Source organism: Leguminivora glycinivorella, chromosome 14 (assembly GCF_023078275.1).
Source record: "Leguminivora glycinivorella isolate SPB_JAAS2020 chromosome 14, LegGlyc_1.1, whole genome shotgun sequence".
NCBI lineage: Eukaryota > Metazoa > Arthropoda > Insecta > Lepidoptera > Tortricidae > Leguminivora > Leguminivora glycinivorella.
The window spans coordinates 17,361,353-17,382,725 of record NC_062984.1 but is presented as its reverse complement, the minus strand read 5'-3'; the positions used below and the strand labels follow the sequence as shown (position 1 = coordinate 17,382,725).

Genomic DNA, 21,373 nt, shown 5'->3' with positions numbered 1-21,373 from the left:
GTAGGGCCGAAGGCCCGGAGCGTCCCTAGGAGGGGCGCCAACTTCCCTACAACCCCCAGTAACTACGCGGAGGGCCGAAGGCCCGGAGTGTGTCTGAGAGACTCCCAAGCACGCGAAGGCCGCAGGCCGAGCTGCGGGCAGAGTGCTCCCAAGCACGCGAAGGCCGCAGGCCGAGCTGCGTACAGATTGTGCTCCCAAGCAGAACAATAATTAAAAGTGTCATAATAAGCGTAGCGGCGGGCCGAAGGCCTGACGCGGAGCTTCGAAACCCAGCGAAGGCCGAAGGCCGAGCTCCGCGCAGGGCCGAAGGCCCGGAGCGTCCCTGATCGACTCGCCGGCGGTCCGGGAAGTTGGAGCTTAAACATGACCCAATAGTAAAAGTGTCTTAGAGAAGCGAAACGACGGGCCGGAGGCCGCAGGCCGCAGGCCCGTCGTGAGCTTCTCAAGACACTTTTACTATTGGGTCGTGTTTAAGCTCCAACTTCCCTACAACACCCACAGTAACTACGCGGAGGGCCGAAGGCCCGGAGCGTGTCTGACAGGCTCCCAAGCACGCGAGGCCGCAGGCCGAGCTGCGGGCAGAGAGTGCTCCCAAGCACGCAAAGGCTAAAGCAAAAAAGCAAACAAGCAAAGCAATAAATCAAACAAGCAAAGGACAAAAACAAAAAAGCATAGCTCAAAACCAAAAACAAAAAGCAAAAGCATACGCAAAGCACAAAAGCAAAACAAAAAAAGAACACCGCGGGGCCCTCGGGCCCCGCGCACCTTTAAAAAACTAGTTAATAATATATATAGCTGCAAAACCACTCATTTCTAACCTCTCCCTATTTCTGGAAAACGGCTGAACCGATTTTCATGGTCAATGTGTCATTGTAATAAGGGAGTCGGGAGACGTATGGGAAAAATACGGAATCTGGTCTCCGACTCCTGGGTCAAAAAATGTTGGACGGCCTGGCTAAACCAGGGGGGATAGGTGGGGGGTGCTCGACCAAATGTCATAGAGGACCCTGGGCAGTTTTGGAGGCCGCCATTTTTTTTTCAAAATGGCCGACTTTTTTTTTTGGTCATTTTTCAAGTTTGTCGTAGCGACCTGAAATTTTGGTCATAGAATCTCTCTAGGGTCTAGATTCGAATGATAAAAAAAAATTTTGAAAAATGCTACAAATGCGGAAAATTTGGCCACTTTTTTTTTGTATGGCAACTCTTAAACGGTAAGAGATAGCTATAGGGTGCTCGACCAAATGTCATACAAGAGGCCAAGCTGAAAAAAGTTGCATCAAAAAAAATTCAAAATGGCCGACTTTTTTTTTTTTTTTTTTTTTTTGTTGGTCCGAGCGCGCTCAAATTTGGCACGCCGAGAGGTATGGCCCCCCAGATTACAAATGTCAAAAAAATTTTTTCGAAAATCCAAGATGGCCGCCGTTATGGCAAAATCAATTTTCCAAGTAATTTCGCGAGCCCGAAGGGCGAGCTTCAGGGTGGGAGGCCGAAGGCCGACCCCGCGGAGGGCCGCAGGCCCGGAGCTCGACTTTGGGCTCCCACCCGGGCCAATTCCAAGTAATTTCAGGCGAGGCCGAAGGCCTGCCGCGGGCAGAAAGTGCTCCCATACAATTTCCTTACAAAAGTGTCTAAACAAGCGTAGCCGGCGGGCCGAAGGCCCGACGGCGGAGCTTCGGAGCCGAGCGAAGGCCGAAGGCCGAGCTCCGCGTAGGGCCGAAGGCCCGGAGCGTCCCTGATCGGCTCGCCGGCGGTCCGGGAAGTTGGAGGTTACACACGACCCAATAGTAAAAGTGTCTTAGAGAAGCGAAACGACGGGCCGGAGGCCGCAGGCCGCAGGCCCGTCGTGAGCTTCTCAAGACACTTTTACTATTGGGTCGTGTGTAACCTCCAACTTCCCTACAACCCCCACAGTAACTACGCGGAGGGCCGAAGGCCCGGAGCGTGTACGAGAGGCTCCCAAGCACGCGAAGGCCGCAGGCCGAGCTGCGTACAGACTGTGCTTCCAAGCAAAACAATAACAAAAAGTATCTAAATAAGCGAAGCGGCGGGCCGAAGGCCCGACGCGGAGCTTCGAAACCCAGCGAAGGCCGAAGGCCGAGCTCCGCGTAGGGCCGAAGGCCCGGAGCGTCCCTGAGAGGGGCCGGCACGTGAGCCCGGCGGGCCGCAAGGCCCGCGGGGCGAACCCACGCGGTCAAACTGCTCACCCCAAGTGTCTTAATAAGCGTAGCGGCGGGCCGAAGGCCCGACGCGGAGCTTCGAATCCTAGCGAAGGCCGAAGGCCGAGCTCCGCGTAGGGCCGAAGGCCCGGAGCGTCCCTGATCGGCTCGCCGGCGGACCGGGAAGTTGGAGCTTAAACACGACCCAATAGTAAATGTGTCTTAGAGAAGCGAAACGACGGGCCGGAGGCCGCAGGCCGTAGGCCCGTCGTGAGCTTCTCAAGACACTTTTACTATTGGGTCGTGTTTAAGCTCCAACTTCCCTACAACCCCCACAGTAACTACGCGGAGGGCCGAAGGCCCGGAGCGTGTCTGACAGGCTCCCAAGCACGCGAAGGCCGCAGGCCGAGCTGCGGGCAGAGTGCTCCCAAGCACGCGAAGGCCGCAGGCCGAGCTGCGTACAGACTGTGCTCCCAAGCAAAACAATAACAAAAAGTATCTTAACAAGCGAAGCGGCGGGCCGAAGGCCCGACGCGGAGCTTCGAAACCCAGCGAAGGCCGAAGGCCGAGCTCCGCGTAGGGCCGAAGGCCCGGAGCGTCCCTGATCGGCTCGCCGGCGGACCGGGAAGTTGGAGCTTAAACACGACCCAATAGTAAAAGTGTCTTAGAGAAGCGAAACGACGGGCCGGAGGCCGCAGGCCGTAGGCCCGTCGTGAGCTTCTCAAGACACTTTTACTATTGGGTCGTGTTTAAGCTCCAACTTCCCTCAACCCCCACAGTAACTACGCGGAGGGCCGAAGGCCCGGAGCGTGTCTGAGAGACTCCCAAGCACGCGAAGGCCGCAGGCCGAGCTGCGGGCAGAGTGCTCCCAAGCACGCGAAGGCCGCAGGCCGAGCTGCGTACAGACTGTGCTCCCAAGCAGAAGAATAATTAAAAGTGTCATAATAAGCGTAGCGGCGGGCCGAAGGCCCGACGCGGAGCTTCAAAACCAAGCGAAGGCCGAAGGCCGAGCTCCGCGTAGGGCCGAAGGCCCGGAGCGTCCCTGATCGGCTCGCCGGCGGACCGGGAAGTTGGAGCTTAAACACGACCCAATAGTAAAAGTGTCTTAGAGAAGCGAAACGACGGGCCGGAGGCCGCAGGCCGTAGGCCCGTCGTGAGCTTCTCAAGACACTTTTACTATTGGGTCGTGTTTAAGCTCCAACTTCCCTACAACCCCCACAGTAACTACGCGGAGGGCCGAAGGCCCGAAGCGTGTCTCAGAGGCTCCCAAGCACGCGAAGGCCGCAGGCCGAGCTGCGGGCAGAGTGCTCCCAAGCACGCGAAGGCCGCAGGCCGAGCTGCGTACAGACTGTGCTCCCAAACAAAACAATTACAAAAAGTATCTAAATAAGCGAAGCGGCGGGCCGAAGGCCCGACGCGGAGCTTCGAAACCAAGCGAAGGCCGAAGGCCGAGCTCCGCGTAGGGCCGAAGGCCCGGAGCGTCCCTGATCGGCTCGCCGGCGGACCGGGAAGTTGGAACTTAAACACGACCCAATAGTAAAAGTGTCTTAGAGAAGCGAAACGACGGGCCGGAGGCCGCAGGCCGTAGGCCCGTCGTGAGCTTCTCAAGACACTTTTACTATTGGGTCGTGTTTAAGCTCCAACTTCCCTACAACCCCCACAGTAACTACGCGGAGGGCCGAAGGCCCGGAGCGTGTCTGACAGGCTCCCAAGCACGCGAGGCCGCAGGCCGAGCTGCGGGCAGAGAATGCTCCCAAGCACGCAAAGGCTAAAGCAAACAAGCATAGCTAAAAACAAAAAGCATAAGCATAACTCAAAAACAAAAAGCAAAAGCATAAGCAAAGCACAAAAAACATAAGCAAAGCACAAAAGCAAAACAAAAAAAGAACACCGCGGGGCCCTCGGGCCCCGCGCACCTTTAAAAAACTAGTTCTATATAATATAAAGCTACAACCCGACTGACATTTTTCCAAAAATGGGCAGAAGGAGTTTTTGCAGGTGGCAGTGTTTGGTGTGGTCGTATAGAGTTTGGTCCTGCGACCCCGGATAGATCAGACCGTCGGTCTACCGGTTCCGGGTAAAAAAATGTTGGACGGCCTGGCCAAACGGCTGGAGTTAGCTGGGGAGTGTTCGACCAAATGTCATAGAGGACCCTGGGCAGTTTTTGACGCCGCCATTTTTTTTTCAAAATGGCCGACTTTTTTTTTTGACAATTTTTCAAATTTATCGTGGAGTGCTCAAATTTTGGTCGTAGAATCTCCAAGCGGCCTTGATTCGAATGAAATAAAAAAAATTTGAAAAATGCTATAAATGTGAGAAAACTGGCCACTTTTATTTTGTATGGCAACTTTTAAACCGTAAGAGATAGCCGGGGGGTGCTCGACCAAATGTCATACAGGTATCCGAGTAGAAAAAAGTTGCATTAAAAAAAAATCAAAATGGCCGACTTTTTTTTTTTGAAAATTTTCAAAATGGTCCTAGCGCGCTGAGATTTGGCACACGGGTGGACGGTCGCGCTAAGATTAGTATTCAAAAAGAAAATTTTGAAAAATTCAAAATGGCGGCCTTTGAGGGCCAATTGAAATTTGAATGGAGGTTTTTCTTTTAATTACCATAGCTCCGTAACGGTACAAAGAAGTGAAAAGTGCTCAAACAAATGTTATACAGTCACCCGAGGTCCATCGAATGGCATTAAAAAAAAATCAAAATGGCCGACTTTTTTTTTTTGAAAAATTTCAAAATGGTCCGAGCGCGCTGAAATTTTGCACACGGGTAGACAGTCACCCCAAGATTAGTATACAAAAAGAAAATTTTGAAAAATTCAAAATGGCGCCCTTTGAAGGCCAATTGAAATTTGTATGGAGGTCCTTTTTTTAAATCCCCATAGCTCCGTAACGGTAGGGAAAAGGTTAATAGTGCTTGAACTAATGTTGTACAGTTATCTGAGGTCCATCGAATGGCATTTACAAAATTTCAAAATGGCCGACTTTGAAAATTTTTTTTTTATTTTCGGTCCGAGCGCGTTCAAATTTGGCACGTGGTAAGAGCGGGGGCCAAAAATAGAAATGAGAAAAAAAAATTTTTGGAAAAGTCAAAAACGGCGGCGAGAGGGGACAAAGTCAAATTTCCCTACCAGTTTGTATGGAGGTTTTTTTTTTAATCCCCATAGCTCCGTAACGGTAGGGAAAAGGTTAATAGTGCTTGAACTAATGTTGTACAGTTATCTGAGGTCCATCGAATGGCATTTACAAAATTTCAAAATGGCCGACTTTGAAAATTTTTTTTTTTATTTTCGGTCCGAGCGCGTTCAAATTTGGCACGTGGTAAGAACGGGGGCCAAAAATAGAAATTAGAAAAAAAATTTTTTGGAAAAGTCAAAAACGGCGGCGAGAGGGGACAAAGTCAAATTTCCCTACCAGTTTGTATGGAGGTTTTTTTTTTTAATCCCCATAGCTCCGTAACGGTAGGAAAAAGTTTAAAAGTGCTTGAACTAATGTTGTACAGTTATTTGTGGTCCATCGAATGGCATTTACAAAATTTCAAAATGGCCGACTTTGAAAAATTGGCAAAGTCTTTGAAAAATCGCGTTCAAATTTGGCAAGTGGTAAGAACGGGGGCCAAAAACATAAATGAGAAAAAAAAATTTGGAAAAGTCAAAAACGGCGGCGAGAGGGGACAAAGTCAAATTTCCCTACCAGCCTGAAGGAGTGTTCCACAGCCCGAACGTCATTGCTCCGGTCCGAAGTCCGAGCTGCGTACAGACAGTGCTCCCAAGCAAAAAAACCGGCCAAGTGCGAGTCGGACTCGCGCACCGAGGGTTCCGTACAAACCTGATGTAACTAAAAATTTATGGTTTTCGTAATTTTTCCTTTATCTATGCTATAAGGCGTTGCTTCGTACCAAATTTCAAGATTCTGAGTTCACGGGAAGCAACCTGTAGGTTTTGATTCCCTTGCAAGTGTCGAAAATTTGCGGCATAAACGGCTGTATCTTTTGATTGCGTTGGCTTAGAAGTTTGATTTTTTCACAGCTTCAAGGGACAGTAGACCTGAGTAATTGATATAAATTTCAGCTTCATACCTCCACGCGTTCCTGAGAAAAAGGGTCTTGACAGACGGACGGACGGACAGACGGACAACAAAGTGATCCTATAAGGGTTCCGTTTTTTCCTTTTGAGGTACGGAACCCTAAAAATATAAGTAAAAGTATCTAAAAAGCGACGCGGAGGTTCGAAACCCAGCGAAGGCCGAAGGCTGAGCTCCGCGTAGGGCCGAAGGCCCGGAGCGTCCCTGAGAGGGGCGCCAACTTCGCTACAACCCCCACAGTAACTACGCGGAGGGCCGAAGGCCCGGAGCGTGTCTGAGAGGCTCCCAAGCACGCGAAGGCCGCAGGCCGAGCTGCGGGCAGAGAATCCTCCCAAGCAGAACAATAATTAAAGTGTCTAAAAAGCGACGCGGCGGGCCGGAGGCCCGACGCGGAGCTTCGAAACCAAGCGAAGGCCGAAGGCCGAGCTCCGCGTAGGGCCGAAGGCCCGGAGCGTCCCTGATCGGCTCGCCGGCGGTCCGGGAAGTTGGAGCTTAAACACGACCCAATAGTAAAAGTGTCTTAGAGAAGCGAAACGACGGGCCGGAGGCCGCAGGCCGCAGGCCCGTCGTGAGCTTCTCAAGACACTTTTAATATTGGGTCGTGTTTAAGCTCCAATTTCTCTACAACCCCCACAGAAACTACGCGGAGGGCCGAAGGCCCGGAGCGTGTCTGATAGGCTCCCAAGCACGCGAAGGCCGCAGGCCGAGCTGTGGGCAGAGAATGCTCCCAAGCAGAACAATAAGTGAAGTGTCTAAAAAGCGACGCGGCGGGCCGGAGGCCCGACGCGGAGCTACGAAACCAAGCGAAGGCCGAAGGCCGAGCTCCGCGTAGGGCCGAAGGCCCGGAGCGTCCCTGACCGGCTCGCCGGCGGTCCGGGAAGTTGGAGCTTAAACTGCGGCCTCCGGCCCGTCGTTTCGCTTCTCTAAGACACTTTTACTATTGGGTCGTGTTTAAGCTCCAACTTCCCCACAACCCCCACAGTAACTACGCGGAGGGCCGAAGGCCCGGAGCGTGTCTGAGAGCCTCCCAAGCTCGCGAGGCCGCAGGCCGAGCTACGGGCAGAGAGTGCTCCCAAGCACGCCAAGGCTAAAGCAAAAAAGCAAACAAGCAAAGCAATAAAACAAACAAGCTTAGCAAAAAAACATAAAGCAAAAACTAAAAAGCATAAAGCAAAAGCAAAAACAAAAAAACAAGAAAGACCGCGGGGCCCTCGGGCCCCGCGCACCTTTAAAAAACTAGTTTTAGACATACAGGAGAAAGTGAATAGACAGGGTAGCAGGGAAAACGTGGCAGGATAAAGAGAGTTTGAATAAAAAAACAAGTTTACCACTAATAATTCAACGTATATCGACTATTATGATTTCGTTAGGATTCAATTTTTTTTTCTTTAAGTAGAAACAAAAGCAAAAAAAAGTATTTTTTTAAACAATATCCATTATTTTTTATTCAAAACAGTTGAAGTACAGTAAGTGATATCTGATTATTATTTTCAGTCACGATGCCTGCAGTGTTTGACTGGTAGAGAATGCCTTAAGGCATTATGTACACCATTTTGTACTTTTTTATGTGCAATAAAGAATAAATAAATAAGTACCTACAATCACAGTCTTGTAAAACAACAAAGCACATATCATGATTCACAATGTGAGTTGTACTTGTGCATGTAATGCCTGCAATGGCTGCCCCAGTGGAAGAGTTGGTTCGTCTCCTTGATGTCTCCTTGGTAACAGATGTCGAGATAATGAGGTCAGTATTTAAAATGAGGGCCACTCTAGGGCCGGACGGTGTGCCTTGGCTCTTTAAACATCTTGGAAGTAGATTAGAATAGAAAGAATAGAATAGAAATCATTTATTCGTGACAAGTGAAAACAGAAATTATTTACACAACACAAAAATATAGGTACATACATAATAATTGCCACGAAATGGTCCCGACTCAGCATGGTGTTAGCCTGGGAGGGCCAACGCTGATCTTCCGTCGGGGCCATTGCGAGTGAAAACACGGAAAGCACACACACATCACAAACAGGATAAAAAGTTGCAAAAAAGTACACAATTTAAAATAAGATAATATTTCCAGAGTTTATAAATTATACATTAAAATAAAGGGAACAAAACAATGACAAACATTTTTAAGTGTGAACGCGACCATAATTACGTGGGCACATTGACGACTGCCTCCGAGAGGGTATAAATTCTCGTTGGAAGGTGGGCAGACTGTACCTTTCGAAAAAAGGGTAGTCCAGCTGACTGTCCCTTAGGATACCGTCCCATTGCCCTCCTAGATGAAACTGGCACGATGTTGAGCGCATCATCGTAAGTCTCATCTACTGCTGTGCACGCATTTTGAAAGACACGTGCCTAAACATCAGAGATCGGGTTCTGGGAGGAGCGATAGACGCAATTGATGCGCTGCAAGTAGTATATATTTGGGAAGTTTAAACCACTTTCATTTCGTTCGAGCGATTCTCGCTCAAACTCATTCCAGTGGTCTAAACTCCCAAATACATCCTAACCCTCAAATATCTGGGCAAGAATTGTATCATCATCGTTAGGAAGTTTAAACCACATCGATATCCTTTCGCGATAATAGTTGTGTTTAAAATCACTTCATACCGTTCGAGCGTTTCGCGGCCAAAGTAGGCATATTAATCGAGTTGACAATGTAAGTCATCATTATGGATTAACATTTCATTATAACAAGACGTTGCTAACTAACGAGTATTTACTATGAAGTTTGTTAAGCAACCTCAAACCCTTCGGTTTGACATACTAGCTTCAAACTGTTCAAAACAGAATTCTTATCATGGAAAACTTTTACCGAATTCAATCCGTTGCGTCATTTGTGGACCATCTAATTGTGGAAAGACCAATCTAATGATAGGTCTTCTTTTACATGAACAAGGAATTCGTTTTCAAAATGTGTATGTGTATTCAAAAACTCTTTATCAACCTTTATACAACTATCTAGAAAAAGTGTTGTCATTGGTTCCCTCAGTAAATTATTTCAAATATCGCGAAAATGATGAAGTCGTGAGTCCTCAGGATGCAGCTAATGACTCTGTATTCATATTTGATGACGTTGCATGTGAAAATCAAAATAATATAAGGGATTACTTTGCGATGGGACGACACAAAAACATTAATAGTTTTTACTTGAATCAAACCTACAGCAAAATACCTAAACAGTTAATAAGAGATAATGCAAATCTGATTATTTTGTTTAAACAAGACGAAATTAATTTACGACATATTTATGATGAACACGTTGGAACTGATATGCGATGGAACCAGTTTAGAGATATGTGTGCCACTGTATGGAACCAACCGCACAACTACTTAGTAATAAATAAGGATTGTGCGAAGAATTCAGGATGCTATAGATCGGGTTTTGATACATTTATTATTTTAGATGAATGTATTTAGAATGCCGCAATTACATTACACCGCCATTTCTTCATATAATTCCAACGAGGTTGCATCGTAATGAACGAAGAGAAGAATTTAAAAGAGAAGCTGCTTCAGTCAGCTGAGGCTGTAAAGAGAAAAGTTAAGTTAATTCGTAACATCAAAACGGCCAATGAAATGACATTAGAGTCAGTTTTAAAACCAATAACAGAACCTCTCAATGAGATGGTTAAAAGTAATAAAAAAAGTAACTTTAATAATGAAAATAATTACCTTAGCGACGAATTTAAGACTGATGATACAGACTGGAAAAACTCAATTAAGCGATTGAAATTCAGCCCTGAGGCCAGTGATAAGGAAAGTACTACTCACACCGTTGGTGTGAATTCTACGATCTCTAAAAGTAGAGACGTTTATGATGGAAGCAACGCCTCTTTAGACGACAGTATTAATAGCGAGGAATCAGCTGATGAGTTCTCTTTTAAGACTTCTGATTCGATAGATTCTCCCGGAGATGATAATAGTGATGGTAACATTTCGTATAATTTGGAGAATATCCCTTTTGGCGTACACAAAGAACGTGGTAAAATTATGCTCGGATCGCATGTGGTAGCGCTTGATAATAACAGTATAGTAATTAGCGGAAAAACTTACAATTTAACCCCGGGTTTGAAGGAATTATTATTTACAAAAGTGCCTGAACTTGAAGTTATAACTGAAGAAGATAAACTTAATTATAAGTTACTGCTATTAGAAACGAATGCACACAGGCGTGACTTTAATCCAAATAAACCTATAAAAAGCAACAAAGGTAGAAAATATTTACAAATCATAAGGCCTATGTTTAAATATACTAAAGAACGTTTAAAAAGTAATGGGAGTAATGTCCAGGGACAAGGGCTCCCAACTATGAAAAAGGTAACCAATAATATTTCATACGTTTATTGGGATGATCCAAATGAGTTAGTTGAAAGATTAAAGCTACTTATTGCATCCCGGGATGCTGGTAATACAGGGTTAGATAACGAAATAATATCTATAATTGAAGAATTGAAAGAATCAGATATATTGAAAGATATATAATGACCTAACGATACTTTAGATCCGCAGTCAATCTTAATCTTTTAATAAAGCATGATACATAGCAAAATGAACATTGATAAATTTGGACACCATGTACATAAACGCTTACGAGTATTCGAATTTTCGGAATTTGGCGAAAGGGCACTAATTCGCGCTGATAATGGCGATTTTGATTTACAATCGTCTCGACTGAAAGGTGTTAATACACCTGTGCTGTCTACTGATGGTGTAAACAAACAATATGTTGATCAACTCTTTAGTGGCACTTACAAAAAAAGTGAATTGGATTCTTTGCTTGAAACTATAAATTCACAAATTCATAGCTTGCAGCGCCAGTTGAACTTGAACTTTTATACAAAAAAGGAAACTGAGGGTATTTTGAGCAGACTCAGTAATGGAAAAGAACCAAATAGTAAATGAAATTCATAGGTCTGCTCGCAAAAATTTTGCGCGGCGTTCAGTTGTACTAAAAGGCATAGATGATTTGTGGCAAGCAGATTTACTGGATTTACAAAAATTTCATAATATTAATAAGGGTTATAAGTACGTTTTGGTTGTCATTGATACATTTTCAAAATACATATGGGGAATTCCGATGAAATCTAAGACCAAATTTGAGACCAAAGACGCATTTAGGCAACTAATTGACACTGCAAAACGCAAACCTAAACATCTACAGACAGATTTGGGGAAAGAATTTTACAATACTGAATTTAAAAATTATTTGGAATCCTTGCAGATAAACCATTATTCAACCTATTCAGTTAAAAAAGCATCAATTGTAGAAAGGGTTATAAAAACTTTAAAAGGCAAACTGTATAAATATTTTAGTTTTGTTGGCAATTACAAATGGTTTGGAAAACCTTTACATGATATTGTGAATTCATATAATCATACATTTCATCGCACAATAAGGTGTAGACCGATAGATGTTGATTTCCATAAAGAGTCTGAAATAAAATCTATACTAAACAAACCTCGCTCATACCTACAAACAAGGGCCAACAAATTCAGTGTAGGGGATTGCGTACGTATAAGCAAGTACAAAGGCGCTTTTCATAAAGGTTATACGCCTAATTGGTCTACAGAATTATTTACAATAAAACAAGTTAAGAATACTATACCCGTTACATATTACTTAGAGGATCAACGAAAAAATTCAATATTAGGCACCTTTTATGAACAAGAGCTGCAAAAAACAAAGTATCCTAATGTTTATCTTATAGAGAAAATAATGAAAAGAAAAGGCAACAAGCTATACGTTAAGTGGTTGGGTCTTAGTACAAGCGAAAATAGTTGGATTGAGCGCAGTGCTGTTGTATAGAGGTAAATCTATTTATAATACTGATGCGAATGTTACTTTATCACTAGTTAACTGACTATGAAAGGAAGAGGACTTTTAAATAGTGCCATTAATAATCTTCCATTTGAACTACACATACCTGGGTACAATTATTGCGGCCCTGGAACTAAATTACAAGAACGCTTAAGACGGGGTGATAAAGGTATCAACGGGTTAGATTCAGCTTGTATGCAGCACGATATTGCTTACGACAAATATTCACGTATAGAGGATCGACATAAGGCTGATTTAGAACTTTATAAAATGGCTAAGCGACGTATGAATGCAAAAAACGCTGGGAAAGGAGAAAAACTGGCGTCATGGCTGGTTAGTAAAGTTATGAAATCAAAAATTAAGACAGGGGCAGGTGTTAAGTCATTTAAGCACTTAGTTACAAAAATACGTAGCGAATTAAAGAAAAAAAGAATGGAAATATCATAAGCAGTGCTTATACAGCTGCGAAGAAAATATTTCCTAACACAAGTCGTATGCGGATACCTCGTATAATACCTATTCCAAAAACTGGAGGCATATTACCGTTGATTCCTATATTCGCGGGATTATCGGCTCTGGGTTCTCTGGCAGGCGGCGCGGCAGGAATAGCTAAAGCTGTAGGAGACTATAAAGCGGCAAGAAATAAACTAGCGGAATCTGAACGTCACAACAAAATGATGGAATCCATAGCGTTGGGCAAAGGATTACATATAAAACCGTACAGAAATGGCAAAGGACTATGCTTAAAAACCTCAAAAAACTAAATGGTAGGTTACCCAGTCGAGCTCTCACAAATGTCGATATTATCAACAATTCAACGGGTATACCTTATTTTAGAGGAGTATTTATGAGAGACCGCTTACCCAAACTTCCTAAGCGTAGAGAATGCGCGATAATTAACTTAGACGAATCAAAAAACCAAGGAACTCACTGGGTAGCCTATGCAAAGGATAAAAAATATTGTGAATATTATAATAGTTTCGGCGATATTAAACCGCCATTAGAGTTGATAATATATTTGAAAAGATTTGATATTTCATATAATTATAGGCAGTTCCAACAATTTAATACTGTAAATTGTGGTCATTTATGCTTAAAATATTTAAAACAATTTTGGCAGAGGCGTTTAAATTGTTAACACTAATAAAAAAAATGTCATTTACACGATGTCTTTCACTTTATCCATAACGGGAACCTCCTCTAGTCTTACAACAAATTATTCGCCTGAACTTCAATTGGACGGTGAATACGAATGTGGTCTACTGTATTTATCTACGTTTAATTCAATACCTAACATAGATAGTCGAAATTGCAAATTTTACTACGGTGAGGGTGAAGTATTGGAGATACCAGAAGGCTCTTATGAACTCCAGGATTTAAACGATTATTTAAAAACACATGTTCAAGGCTGTTCTTTTAAACTTTTGTGTAATAATAATACTCTAAAAACATCTATTTTTTGCTCTAAGAGCATACATTTTGGTGGCGATAACTCCATAGGTAAACTACTAGGTTTCGGTAATGAAACTGTTCCTGCGAATATATTAATGGAATCTCCATTTCCAGTGTCCATTCTATCGACGACTATAGTTCGAATCGAATGTGATATCATTAGTGGATCATTTATCAACGGAAAACCGAGCCATATAGTTCATGAATTTGTACCTAATGTGCCTCCAGGGTATAGAATAATAGAGACGCCTAAAAACGTTATTTATTTTCCCGTCACTCAAAATACTTTAAGTTCTCTTAAAATAAGACTACTAGATACCAACAACCAATTGATAAATTTACGCGGAGAAGAGATTCAAATATATTTACACCTGAGAAAAAAATGATTGATTTCAATAAAACAGCAGTGAACCGTGATAAATCAGGCAGTACCCTTGGTGCTATCAAGAAAAGAAGACCGAAAAGCAGGCTCACTAGTGAAAATATTTTGTTTCTCAGATCAATCGGTTTACTAAAATGAGCATTCTGGACTTAGCAAACTCCTTTAGCTATGATAACTCAATCGAAAGTTATGAATACCACTCGTACAAACCTTACGTTACAAGTTTTAATTTGAACGATGAAATTCGCATACCCATCAATCAGCAAGATATGTACGTGTTGCCTTCAGCTAGCACATTATACATAGAAGGTACTATTACAGTGATGAACAGAGAAACAAAACAACCCGTGTCGAGCGTCCTGTTTACCAATAACCCTGTCCTCCATTTCTTTCAAGACATTCGATACGAACTGAATGGAATTGAAATAGACAAAATAAAAATGCAGGAATCACAACAACAATGAAATCTCTTTTATCCATGAGTGAACATGAAGCGAGAATGGCAAAGTCGTGGGGGTGGGACATAAAAGGTACTAAAGTTACCCAAGGTTTATTTTCTGCTTCTATACCATTAAACAAAATTTTGGGCTTTGCTGAAGACTACAACAAAATTATTATTAATTGCAAACATGAACTTATACTTTTACGCTCTAACACTAACTTGAATAGCGTTAAATTGAACCCAAATGAATATATAGACAATGTTACTTTATCAAAAGTGGTATGGCGTATGCCTCATATTAAGGTTTCCGATCGGGAAAGACTGAATCTTCTTAAATATGTGGAAAAAGATCGTGCAATACAAATTGCGTTCAGAAACTGGGACCTCTTCGAATATCCACTGCTGCCAAAAACTTCCAAGCACTCTTGGGCTATTAAAACTTCATCTCAAATCGAAAAACCTCGGTATGTTATAGTTGGTTTGAAAACTGGTAGGAAAAATGCGTCCGACAAAGATATAACACATTTCGATCATTGTAACTTGAGAGAGGTTAAAGTTTTCTTGAATTCTATATATTATCCTTATGAAAATTTGAATGTTAGTTTTTCCGATGAGAAGTATGCTATATTATACGAGCAATATTCTAAATTCCAACAGTCCTACTATAATCGTAGTCAGGCACCCTTGTTAAATCCTTACGATTTCAAAGAAATAGCACCATTGTTTTTCGTGGATTGTTCAAGACAAAGTGACACTTTAAAATCGGGTGTTGTTGACATCAGAGTTGAAATAGAGTGCAGTGAGGATATACCCGATCAAACATCTGCGTATTGTCTTATTTTGAATGATAGCATTATAGAGTATAGACCTCTTAGCAATATAACAAGGAAAATATCATGAGCACTAAAAGCTTATTCGTGGATGTTCAAGGATTTAAATCATTAAATAACGATTTTATAATAAAGGAATTCGCACTTAGTACTAAAGAATACACGCAAGTCTTTTTAATAAAACCACCCTACACGTTTTCTCATTTATCTCAGCAAGAAAGAAAAAGAGTAATATGGTTAGAAAAAAACCACGGGATTTTATGGAGGGAAGGATTTGTCGATCACAGAGAATTTAAAAGAATGATTGTGAACCATTTAAATAACAAGAACATTTATGTAAAAGGAGCGGAAAAAATTAAGTGGGTTAAAGATTTGTGTGCTAATTGTGCTGTAATAGATTTAGGTGAACAAGATTGTCCTAATTTTCTACATTTGCATGAAAAATATTGTAATAAGTCTAGTGCATATAACTGCCTGCATCATGAAAAAAAATGTGCTTTAAAAAATGTTATATGTATTAAAAAGTGGTATTTTGATACTATTGTGTCTGCACAAGATTTATAACGATGTTTACTATTTTAGAAATAAGCACTGTATTATGTTTTAATGATAATAAATAAAAGTCTGTAATGAAAGACCCATTTTTTATTTTTTTATTTTACGCACACATACATTTTTAACCTTAACAATAAACTCAGAAATTTTCTTGTAACATTGATTTAGAGATTTGATTTATTAAACTGTATGCCGAATCCACAACATTGTCCACTGGTTCGCTGGCTATATATTGAGCACTAAAGATCATATTTTCTTCATCATCACTCTCTGCCTGGCTTTCCTGTCCGTTACGTAAGCCGATGATTTTTATTTGTATCAGACGGGGTCCCTCAGCAACGGATTTTCTACATTTCACAAAAGTAGTGGATGATTTTAATTTACGTTTTGGAGCACGCTGTTTAGTTTTTATTTTCTTTTTGTTGGGTGTTTCTATTGATGGTGCTGTAATGGTCACGTCATGCTTGTTGGCAAGTTCTGGATATGCGTCTTCAAATGTCTGGGTGTTCCACTCTTGAGCATGGGTAAAAGGATCCTCGGGGTCACAATGTTCGCACATGTTGAAACTGTAACACAATAAGTATTACCTTTAATAAAGCCTTACTATTAAGCATTAAATCTACCTCTTGTAATTTTAAGTTTTTCTTTTGTAAAATAAAGTTTAAATAAATAAATAATAATAATGTATTTAAATTATCACATAATATTTACTAAAAGTATATAATAAAAATAAAATAATTACTTACTTGAACTTATTACTTGAACGACCACTTCTTATTGTATCAAATTCATAAATGCGAACATGCGAACATTATAACAATATAGAGAATGTCAGTATTGCAGTTTTCCAATAATGTTGTTGACCTGCTTTTGCCAGCGTAGGCATGCACGCGCCAAGAAATTAGACTCTATTCAGCTATGCAATATATACAGGTTAGGTAGATAAGCTTCTTGTTACTTGTCGGCGTTAATTGATTTATCAAACAGCTCAAAAGAAGAGAGTCACATGTGATGAGCAAAATTAACACCTTTGTATACTTACTCATTATCATTAGTAAGAAATTGATGTATTTAATTATAATTTATAACACTGAGTGAAAGTTACTCACAGAGCGCACTTGCAACTATTATTTACTATAAGATAGGTATAGCTCTGTACTTCCTTAAAGAAAAATGAATCTACAGCACTCAGGCTTTTGAGTAGGAAACTTATAACAAAAATAATTGTCATCCTTTTAAGAATGTATTCATCTTTTTACATTATTTTCATTGGGAAACATTGTTAAAGCTACTTAAAAATAACATAATTATTTGTACAATAGGTACTATATTGAATACATTCTTAAACGGTTGATCAGTATTTTGGTTACACCCTGTAAAAATGGAAAGTATGGGAGTGTATAAGAAGAAATAAACTGAACACATATTTTTTATACGTTTATTAGATAAGTATACAAAATAAAAGCATAAAATACAGACGTGCGTTATTATATATATATATTTATTTTCCAATGCAGTGAGTTAGCAGAGTATAAGTGGATATCCCTCATCCTGCTAAAATAAAGTGTAATTTTTTTCATGATTAACTGTGTTAACTAAGTTTAATAACAGTTTGAAACACTTTCACGGTAAATACAATTGAAATAGTACATTGAAATTCGCTACAACATATAATATTCAGCACTTACTTTTAGTTACAACTTTTCCATTATTTGTTTCGGATCTACAAAAAAGAACTATTACCCCATGCCATAGTTGAAACTTTGTCTGATAAAATAATTCGTTTATCATCTTTATTACATAAAGCAACTTTGTTGACCGTTTGAGTGAAGATGTCATGTTTGATAGTTTTAAACAAAATATTCTTTTTTCGAATGATTTCATCGTTTAAAAGTACGTCTTTGTAATTTTCCAGTGTCAAATCTTTGATGGCACCAGCCTTAGTACCTTTTGCTTTTTTTACAAAGCCCTTTTTCGGGTGTGTACTAGTTATACAATACAGCTTAGACCGCAATCCTACAAACTCTGTTATAAGTGATCCTTCTAGCTCATCTTTGAATAGTCCCGGAATCTTTTTATTACGCAAAGGAATCTGGAAATCATTTAAAGGACTGTAATTACTCGTATCAAAGAAATCTAAGAAATGTGTCCTTAAGTCTTGGTAAAAGTCTCTAGTTTTAATTTCATAAATGAAACTGTCAGTATCAGAATAACAGAGGCGAACGCGATCACTATAGTGGGGTTTTATTACCGAGTAGTGAAATTTGTACATATGGTTTTTGGATAGTTCTAATACCGAGAATCCTATGTAAATGGGTTTATCCAATACAACTCTTTCTGGCTTCATTTGAATGGCTACCAAGTTGTCAGTGAGCACTGTGGCGCTATGAAAATTGGGTCTTGCTATTAAAGTACCGCCACAAGTAACCTTTTTAGTGCTGTTTCGTTCGTCATACCACTGGTTGACCAGTTTTACGTCAACGCGTCGTTCACAATCCTCAAGAGTTTTTCCGAATATCGAATTGTTCATTAGTTTAAATAGGTCCTGTTGAAATTGGGTTTTCGCATTTTTCCGCAACTCTGTATTTAAGTCTATGTATTTCTTTAAAAAAAGAATTTTGTTTAAAAGTGAGTACACGATGTATTTTCTTAATAACCAAACCGTTTTTGAGGCATGTTTTTAGATGCTCGTAATGAATTACGTACTCATATTTATCGAACAAATTTGGAATTAATTTTGTATTTTTTCCTCCCGGAGGAACAAACTTTTCTGCGCAAAAAGGATAGTCGTTGTGATCATGATGTAAATATTGCGGATATAGCAAGTCAACCTCAAGTATATACCCAAATTCCGCGTCGTCTGAAACCGATGTAATATCTAGGTGTGAAATTTCAAAGTCATCCAAAAAACGAAAATCTGACACAGGCAGCGGTTGTGACATTGCATACCCGTACAAATTATTACAATCTATGTATATGAGAAACGAATCAGGTGATTTGTTATCGTAGGTTTTCATATACTGATTATTTGCAATGGAATGTCTAGTTGAACACATACAAATCCCTCCTCGAATCCCTTTTTGAATAAAGCGAATGATTTCTAGGTCTGATATTAGCTCTAATTTAATACCAGTCATTAGTAACATTGCATCGAATGAAAGACTAGGGGAGGTTAAATAGAACGCAGGATCTAGTCGATAACTAACCATACAATTTCGCCGAAAATTTTCAAAGATGTCTGATAAAAGTAAAACGTCGGTCTGAAGGTAAAGATCCGTATATTGACCAAGATTTTTTATATTAAATGTATTCCATACAGTTTGCGCATGCACATAATCCTCATCACTTATGTTCTCCGAAGTTAACGAGTTATAAAATAAATTCTGCGAAGGTAATTCAGTCTCGGCAAACGTGTCCCAACATGTTATATAGTCATAAGGATAAACACCTTTTCTAGTCAATAGGTCAAATTTGATTTCATCAGGAAAAAACAATCGTAAGTGAGAAAAGTCTGCCTTAGCAAGTCCCTTCGCTAATTTTTCTAAACTTGTATCTAGGAATTTAAACGAATCTACAAATCGTATCCGCACATACTGATCGTCAGGCATCTTTAAAAACTTACTGAAGGATATATAGTTTTCCTTGTTCTTCGCAATTATTTGCACCTTTGAACCTACATCCTCGCATAACTCCTTTATAAACAAGTGCGCATCATATCCTGCTAAGTTATGAAAGAAAACAGGAATAAATTTGGGAACACTATAACGTAAGTTACAGTATTGATGAGCGGCCCCACGATAAACACCAGTTAAGTGGCAGTGATCTCTTACTTTGTCGCCAAATAAAGCAGTCAGGCAAATGTGGCATGTCTGAGCATTTTTGTGGGCTAAAGCATTTGTTTCTGTGAAAATCATAGGCACTTCTTCACGCAATATTTTATAAATATCTTCAACATGTCTGTATAAATATTTTAAAAATTTAGAAACACAGTCGGGTCCTCTGTATTGAATAAATCTATTTAAGCGTTGATCATAAGAGCAGACTATGTTATAGGCAAAAGCTGCGGGTATATGCATTTGTTTATTTACAGTGAAACTTCCCTGAGGTTCCTTTTCAGGCTCACATGATTGAAATGGCCTAAGAATTGTTTCAAAGTCACAATAAACTACAAAAGGAACATTATAGTGACGTTCATAATGTTTAAATTGTAGATATGTACCTCTTTCCGGGAGTACAGTGGCGATTCCACTACAGGAGTGACTTTCAAACTTGTCTAGGGAAGGAAAAAATAAGAGGCAATCTTCACAAAAGTAAAGTTTACCATGATGTTTAGTTATTTGGGAACGAACCAATCGAGACAAATTATTTATTAAAACGTAGTGCGATTTATTTCCTTTCTCTATTAAAAGTAAATTAATTTTCTTACTCCTTTTATATTGAGATCTATAAATAGGTCCTGCCACTGTACGATTATCCATTAAAGAATACACATTAATACTTAAACCCACATTTTTATGCTCAAACATACCAATATCAGAGAAAGTTATGGGAAAACTGAGACCATCAATATTCAACACGTCTTTAAAGTAGGGGTATGAGGCCGTACGCTCTTTGTGATTTTTTGAGGGATAAAGCGCAGCAACAATACTCCACAGAAAACAATATTCATCTTTATTCTGTATGTTAATACAAGCTTTCTTGTTTTTAATAGACTTAGGTAAATCTATGTAAGAAGATCCTTTCAGAGGCTGGTATTTGTTAACATTAACCTCTAAATATAAATTAGATAAGAAAGTCCATCCACTATCGCGCTGCTCAAAATTTTCAATGTTATTTTTTATGTCGTTTATAACTTTTTGGTATAACTCAGAAAATGTATAGTTTTGATGTACTGTGAAGTTTTTTGTCGTAAACGACTTTGTTTCCTGCCGGTTGTTCTTAAATAAAAGAAAGTTTCCAAAATACTCGAAATTGATTTTTAAACACACGTGCTTTATCAAACACTGTTTTATAATATTTTCTAGTTTCGACGTTAAATTATCTAAAAACTGTTCAGGTATAGCAAATTCTAGCTCTTCAGATCCGAAAACTCTATAAGATGATATACGACCCTGAAAGGCAGACGAAATCTCAATTACGCCATCAGTTACTGCCACTAAAGAATTATTTTTGTGTTTAGTACTTCTCAAATGACCAACCCATTTATTTTTCAGAACTTGGATTGAACAGGCAGAGCAAAAAGGCATTTTAGTTCCACCTAACTAAATTCGCGTATAAAACAGTAAAATAAGTATTTATCTAACTAAAGTAAGTACCTATATGTATATGTGTGGTATCCGAATACAGTTCAAAATATACACTTAAAAATTATTTTTGACAATGCTGAATTTTTAACCTTTTTTGTTGTGAAAAAATGTAACTTCAGCATCGTCAAAAAGAGTTCTTAAATGCTTTGTGAGTTTTTGTAGATATTCCCACTGAGGAGTATCGTTATTTATTTGCGCTTTAACTGCCAGAAGGGCCTTTTTCCACTTATGCTCCGCTAACTCACTGCGTATATCGGCGGTGTTGTATACTCGCAGCTCCAAGAAAAACTCCCCTCAAGATCAGCAGCACGCCGAGTCAATCCATCAGCCACGCGTT

General features: G+C 40.4%; 1 protein-coding gene across 1 annotated transcript in view; it reads right to left on the bottom strand.

Moving 5' to 3' along the window:
* LOC125233161 (cathepsin L-like proteinase) overlaps positions 1-21,373 on the bottom strand; it is a 59,504-nt gene that overhangs the window by 24,065 nt on the left and 14,066 nt on the right. The window lies entirely within an intron of this gene.